This window comes from Lithobates pipiens, unplaced genomic scaffold (genome assembly GCF_037356315.1).
Source record: "Lithobates pipiens isolate NorthernLeopardFrog02 unplaced genomic scaffold, aLitPip1_a1.2 Scaffold_18, whole genome shotgun sequence".
Taxonomy (NCBI): Eukaryota; Metazoa; Chordata; class Amphibia; order Anura; family Ranidae; genus Lithobates; species Lithobates pipiens.
The window spans coordinates 649777084-649785012 of NW_027507758.1; positions in this window are offsets into that span (position 1 = coordinate 649777084).

The window sequence follows — 7929 nt, forward strand, 5'->3', positions numbered from 1 at the left end:
GGCTTCTTCCTCTGGTCTTCTCCTTCTGGTCTTCTCCTTCTTCTGGTCTTCTTCTCCCCCACTTCTTCCTCTGGTATTCTCCTTCTTCCTCTGGTCTTCTCCTCCCCCCACTTATTCCTCTGGTCTTCTCCTTCCTCTGGTCTTCTCCCCCCCCCCCACTTCTTCCTCTGGTCCCGTTTCTTCCTCTGGTCCCGTTTCTTCCTCTGGTCTTCTTCTTCTTCTTCTGGTCTTCTCCTCCCCCCACTTCTTTCTCTGGTCTTCTCCTTCGTCCTCTGGTCTTCTCCTTCCCCCGCTTCTTCCTCTGGTCTTCTCCTCCCCCCACTTCTTCCTCTGCACTTCTCCTTCTTCCTCTGGTCTTCTCCTCCCCCGGCTTCTTCCTCTGGTCTTCTCCTTCTGGTCTTCTCCTTCTTCTGGTCTTCTTCTCCCCCACTTCTTCCTCTGGTATTCTCCTTCTTCCTCTGGTCTTCTCCTCCCCCCACTTATTCCTCTGGTCTTCTCCTTCTTCCTCTGGTCTTCTCCCCCCCACTTCTTCCTCTGGTCCCGTTTCTTCCTCTGGTCTTCTCCTTCTTCTTCTGGTCTACTCCTTCTTCCTCTGGTCTTCTCCTCCCCCCACTTCTTTCTCTGGTCTTCTCCTTCTTCCTCTGGTCTTCTCCTTCCCCCACTTCTTCCTCTGGTCTTCTCCTTCCCCCACTTCTTCCCCCTGGTCTTCTCCTCCCCCCGTTTCTTCCCCTGGTCTTCTCTTTCTTCTTCTGGTCTTCTCCTCCTTCCTCTGGTCTTCCCCTCCCCCACTTCTTCCTCTGGTCTTCTCCTCCTTCCTCTGGTCTTCCCCTCCCCCCACTTCTTCCTCTGGTATTCTCCTTCTTCCTCTGGTCTTCTCCTCCCCCCACTTCTTCCTCTGGTCTTCTCCTCCCCCCACTTCTTCCTCTGGTCTTCTCCTCCTTCCTCTGGTCTTCCCCTCCCCCCACTTCTTCCTCTGGTATTCTCCTTCTTCCTCTGGTCTTCTTCTCCCCCCGTTTCTTCCTCTGGTCTTCACCACCTTCCTCCGCTCTTCCACTTCCCCTTCCTCCGGTCTTCCTCTTCCCCCGCTTCATCCTCTGGTCTTCTTCTTCTTCCGCTGCCGATCCGCTGAAAAAAAAAAAAAGAGCTTCCTCCAATGCTGTGATGGAGTGGAAGACGTCATTCAGAGACCCTGCCGCTTGTGACTTCACTGCTGGGTCCTCGATGTCACGGGGGGTGGGGTCTCTGGATGATGCCATCCAGTGGCCACGCACCATAATTATATATGAAAAGTGAGCCATGGAAGCGGACAGATTGGCGGGCCGCAGGTTTGGAGGGGAATTGTTTTTGTATCTTCCGCGGGTCAGTGGCGGTGGAGGAAGAAGAAAAATAAGAGCGGGGAAAGAAGGAGGAGGAGGGAGAGGAAGGAGGAGGAGGAAGAGGAAGGAGGAGGAAGAAGAGAAGGACAGGTTCAGAGGGGAATCGTTTTTGTACTTGTCGTAAACCATAAACTGGCTATTGTCTTTTCTTACACTACTTTTTTTGGTGGATGGGTAGGGGTACAATGTACACCATACTCCTTCTCATAGAGGGGCTGGGATTCCGGGGGCACCCTTGTTAAAGGGGTCTTCCAGATTCCGATAAGCCCCGCTCGCCCACAGACCCCGACAACCACCAGCCAGGATTGTCGGGAAGAGGCCCTTGTCCTCATCAATATGATTTGCCTTGGGGTGGGGGCACAGGCATGGAAATTATGCTCCAGCATTTGACAATATAGTTAGAAGAGCCCTGGTCAAAAAAAGCTTACAATCTACAAGGGTAGGACACAAAAAAATTAGAAACATTAAACAAATCATATTAGAAAAGCAGGGATACAAATCAAGCTAGACACAACCATGACAAACCTTTGTGGTGATCGGAAGTCCTCACCCCAAACCCCTAAAAAGCTAAATGGCAGGATTATCATAAGCAAAAACAGACACAATTAATACAAAAGCCAAAAAAGCAGCGCACAAACTACAGTGACACACACAGTAGAAATTAATTAGCAGGATCCTTCCTTTTCATCTAAACCATTACATAACCTGTTTCCCAGAAAATAAGCCCTACCCTGAAAATAAGACCTACAAAGATTTTAAATAGGGCTTATTTGGGGGTAGGGCTTATATTGCAGCCATCATCGACAATCACACTAGGTCTTATTTTCAGGGAAACAGGGTAGCAGTTGTAAGTCTAATGCTTCGTACACATGACCTGACTTTCCGGCAAACTACGTCCCACAGGATCAGTCTGTCGGACAATCCGATTGTGTGTGGGCTAATCCGATCATTTTTCACATAAAAAATCAGGTGGACCTAAAACATGAAAACATTACACATTCGAGCATTCTTAAAAAACAAATTGGATGAAGAAGAAGCAACATTGTTGCGAGGACAATTTCTTTGAGAGAAAGATACAGTTTATCTCAGCATTAAAAGTATTTATTTGGGGAAGTTACAATTGTTACAATTCTACCATTAGAATCAATGGCTGAAACTTGCATTGGCCTACATAACTCTCATTTTCACTCTCAAAAAACGCTTTTTAACCCCGCGCTCATTTTGGTATTTACTATAAGCCCTTGTACACACGGGTCGGACATTCCGACAACCAAATCCGTCGGATTTTGTCCAAAACTGTTGCATACACACAGTCGGGCAAAGTTGTCGGAAAATCCGATCGTACTTAACGTGAGGACATTGTTTCGTTACGACTGGACTACGTTCAGGCTAGTAGCCAATAGCTTATGTCTAGGAATTTGATCTGAGCATGCGTGGCACTTTGTCCGATTGGAATTCTCTACACACAATCGGACAAAGTCCGATCGGATCACGTTGTCGGAAAATTTTATAGCCCAGCTGGAAAACTTGGTCCGTCGGATATTCTGACGGAAACAGTCCGATGGAGCCCACACACGATCGGATTATCCGACAACACGGTCCGATCGGTCATTGTCCATCGGAATGTCCCACCGTGTGTACAAGGGCTAACTCTTGGTAAAAAAAAAAAGGCATGGGAGTTAAAATGAGAGTAGTTTGCATGTCTGAGCATGCTCAGTTGTGCTGGCACCTAGTTGTAAAGAGACGAGGAATTTATCTCTTCTCAGACATTTAAAGCGGAGGTCCACCCTAAAGTGGACCTTCCGCTCATCGGAAACCCTCCCCCCCTCCGGCGCCACAATTGGCACCTTTCAGGGGGGAGGGGGGTGCAGATACCTGTACAGTACAGGTATTCTGCACCCACTTCCGGGATAGCTCTCTGCGGAAAGGGGCGTAGATTACGCCCCTTTCCGCAAGTGCCCGCCCCTTTCCGCAAGTGCCCCGCTGCCTGCTGGGAAACACACGGATCCCAGAGGCAGCGGGGACCGTCCTTATTGCGCAGCGCGATTCGCGCATGCGCAGTAGGGAACCGGGAAATGAAGCCGAAAGGCTCCATTTCCTGATTCCCATACCCAAGATGGCGGCGGCAGCACCCGACAGACGATCGAGAGATCGGCTTCGGGTGCCGACATCGCGGGCGTGCTGGACAGGTAAGTGTCACTATTTTAAAAGTCAGCAGCTGCAGTATTTGTAGCTGCTGGCTTTTAAAAAAAAAAAAAAAAACACGGAGTCCCGGCGGACTCCCGCTTTAAAGATAATTCAGTGTATATATAACTTTTTAACACAGTTTAAAGAGGAACTGATGGGTGTTACTTCCTCTTTGTCTCCCTGCAAAGGTAAAGCATAATGGACTACTGTGCATCGTATAGTAGCCCATTGTGTGTCACTTACTTGTCACAGGAGCCAGCGAAGTCGCCGCTGTCCCCGGTAGCACAAAGCGTCCATCTTTTTCCGGGTATGACTTGCGCGTGGGAGCTGTGATGGCATGTTTGCCTTCACTTGCGGCAAGCCCAGTGCGCCTGTGCCGTTGTCTATGGCGTGCCTGCGTGAGTGCCCTAGACAGCAGTGCCCTATTTTTGTAAAATATCTCCTTAACCGTGTAGGTTTAGAAGATATTTCTTGGACCTACAGATAAGCCTTAATCTAGGCTGACCTGTAGGTCAAAGTGGTCTGTAAGGGTTTACAACCACTTTAAAAGCAGATTATCTTTAAACAATATACTTCATATTTCAGTACTATTTAGGCAATCATATCATGCTCTAAACATTATTTCCATGTGCAATGCTCCAGGTCCTAGCAAGAGTAAGGGTTTGGGCGCTATAGTAAATTCAGTTTTTGGAATATTTTTGCCCCAGCGCTATTGTGAATTCCGTTTGGGCACTAATTCCTGCGATTGCGGTAATTTGAGCGCTAATTAGCGGTAATTAGCACTAATTAGCATGTGACACTATAGTAAATGCTCCTCCAGAGTTACCATGGACCTCTTGGCTCTTCTCTGATGAATGCTCTCCTTGCCCGGCCCGGTCAGTTTAGGTGGACGGCCATGTCTTGGTAGGTTTGCGGTTGTGCCCATACTCTTTCCATTTTCCGATGATGGATTGAACAGAGCTCCGTGAGATACTCAAAGCTTGGGAGATTTTTTTTATAACCCAACCCTGCTTTATACTTCTCCACAACTTTATCCCTGACCTGTCTGGTGTGTTCCTTGGTCTTCATGATGCTGTTTGTTCACTAAGGTTCTCACATCTCCCCATATCATCACACACCCCACTCATCATCGCTCTTATCATTACTCCTGGGGTAGGAGAGTGAGCTCCATACGGGGTACACCCAACCCCCCTCATCTCCCCATCTCACCATACACTCCACTAATCATCACTCTTATCATTACTCCTGGGGTAGGAGGGTGAGCTCCATATGGGGTACGCCCAACCCCCCACATCTCCCTGTATCACCATACAACCCACTCATCATCGCTCTTATCATTACTCCTGGGGTAGGAGGGTGTGCTCCATACGGGGTACACTCAACCCCCCCACATCTCCCCAAATCATCATCAATCTTATCATTACTCCTGGGGTAGGAGGGTGAGCTCCATACGGGGTACGCCCAACCCCCCCCACATCTCCCCGTATCACCATACACCCCACTCATCATCGCTCATATCATTACTCCTGGGGTAGGAGGGTGTGGTCCATACGGGGTACACCCAACCCCCCACATCTCTCCCCGTATCACCATACACCCCACTCATAATCGCTCATATCATTACTCCTGGGGTAGGAGGGTGAGCTCCATATGGGGTACGCCCAACCCCCCCCCACATCTCCCCGTATCACCATACACCCCACTCATCATTGCTCATATCATTACTCCTGGGGTAGGAGGGTGAGCTCCATACGGGGTATGCCCAACCCCCCCCCCCCACATCTCCCCGTATCACCATACACCCCACTCATCATCGCTCTTATCATTACTCCTGTTGTAGGAGGGTGAGCTCCATATGGGGTACACCCAACCCCCCCCCACATCTCCCCGTATCACCATACACCCCACTCATCATTGCTCATATCATTACTCCTGGGGTAGGAGGGTGAGCTCCATACGGGGTATGCCCAACCCCCCCCCCCCCACATCTCCCCGTATCACCATACACCCCACTCATTATCGCTCTTATCATTACTCCTGGGGTAGGAGGGTGTGCTCCATACGGGGTACACCCAACCCCCCCCACATCTCCCCGTATCACCATACACCCCACTCATCATCGCTCTTATCATTACTCACATCATCAACATCATTCAAATAAAACTCCAAATCTCATGTGAACAATCTCTATTTTCTTCCTGTTAATTACGTATTAATGGCATAAATGAAGGCGATAATTAGAGAGGCGGCAATCACTGCGCAGAGAACATAAGGCGGCCTACATTAGGAGGGAAGGTAAGTAGGAGGGAGTGACCCCCCGGGACACGGAGTGATGGAGCTGCAATCCTCGCTCTATGGAGGGCAACCGCGCCGCTTGTAATTCTATTATAAAGTACGATTTCCGGGATTTAGTGATGTGCTCTCTATCAGGATCCTCAGTATTAAAAGAAACCATTTATTATATTGCAGCTGCCAATCCTTTCATGTGACGGCTGCATTCGTTTTCTTTTTTCTTTGCTCTTTATTTCCTTCATTTTCATCCGATGATCCAGCCAGTAAGTCAGTTGTTTTTCAACAGAGCAATCTCTCCCAGCTGAATGTATACGTTTCAAGGATGAGACAAACCATTCACCACTGGCAGGGGTGCTTACAATGATCAGCTTTTATTCATATAAAACCTTTATCCCAAAAGAAGTTTTCTGTAAACTGCTTATAAAGTATTAACTGGAGTTTGGCTTCAATTAATTAGTGTATTTAAATCTGCTAGTCCCTCTAACACTCCCCTCCCCCCCAGGTCCACAGGTGCCCTCCTGTGCTCCTTCATCCAGAGTGTGTGTGTGTGTGGGGGGGGGGTGCTCTAATACAGGAAGTGAAAACAGAGGGGGAGGGGCGCTAAAAAAAGAGAATTAACGCAACCACCACATCTAATGATTGGTAAGCTGCAATATATGAAATTTTTGGATTGGGAATAATACCGCTTTCACTAGACACGTGCGGTTCGTTTTCATTCCTGAATCGAAATTTCGGACAAATTTTTCATTATTCAGAAATTTTTATGTATCCAAAAATTTCCGAATTACAATAGAAACGAAATTAAATGAACTTGAAATAACAAAACTAAATTTGCCCGAAATTCTTGTCGAAAATAAGAATAGAATCAAATAGAATAGAAAGGAATATAGTAGAAAAGAATAGAATAAAATTGAATAGAGAAAAACAGAACAGAAAAAAATATACAATAAAAGAATAGAATAAAATATAACAGAAAATAAAGGAATAGAATAGAACATAAAATAATAGAAGAGAAAAGAATAGCATAAAATATAACAGAAATTAAGAGAATAGAATATAAAAAAAATAGAATACAAAAGAAAATAAGAGAAAATAATAAAATAGAAAGACTGTAACTGACTATAAAGAATATATATAATAAATGAATAAACAAAATATGCTATTCTTTTCTCTTCTATTCTATTATTTTATTTTCTGTTATATTTTATTCTATTCTTTTATTGTGTATTCTATTCTGTTCTGTGTTTCTCTATTCTATTTCATTCTATTGTTTTCTATTATATTCCTTTACTTTCTATTCGATTCTATTCTTTTATTTAGTATTTTATATACAAAGTTACTATGTATAACTTTGGAACTTTGTTCCATTTAAAGTCAGGGGTACAAGTAGCCAATGTATGTTGGGGGTCACACCCCTTTAAATTCCCCAGTTGTGCCATACTATTTCCATTTTCCGATGATGGATTGAACAGAGCTCCGTGAGATGTTCAAAGCTTGGGAGATTTTTTTATAACCCAATCCTGCTCTATACTTCTCCACAACTTTATCCCTGACCTGTCTGGTGTGTTCCTTGGCCTTCATGATGCTGTTTGTTCACTAAGGTTCTCTAACAAACCTCTGAGGGCTTCACAGAACAGCTGTATTTCTACTGAGATTAAATGACACACAGGTGGACTCTACTTACTAATTAGGTGACTTCTGAAGCCACTAGATTTTAGTTAGGGGGTATCAGAGTAAAGGGGGCTGAATACAAATGCCCCCCCCCCCCACACTTTCCACATATTTATTTGTATAATTTATCATTTTCCTTCCACTTCACATTTATGTGACACTTTGTGTTGGTCCATCACATAAAATCCCATTAAAATACATTTATGTTTTTGGGTGTAACATGACAAAATGTGGAAAATTTCAAGGGGTATGAATACTTTTTCAAGACACTGTATATTGTTTTAATAACGGCACCCCCAATACTATTGACTATTTGGTTTTATTTATAACCCCCCATGGAGGGGATTCCTCTTTTGCTCCTTGTAAAGCCTTCAAATTAAAAGCACAATGGGCTAGTACGGCT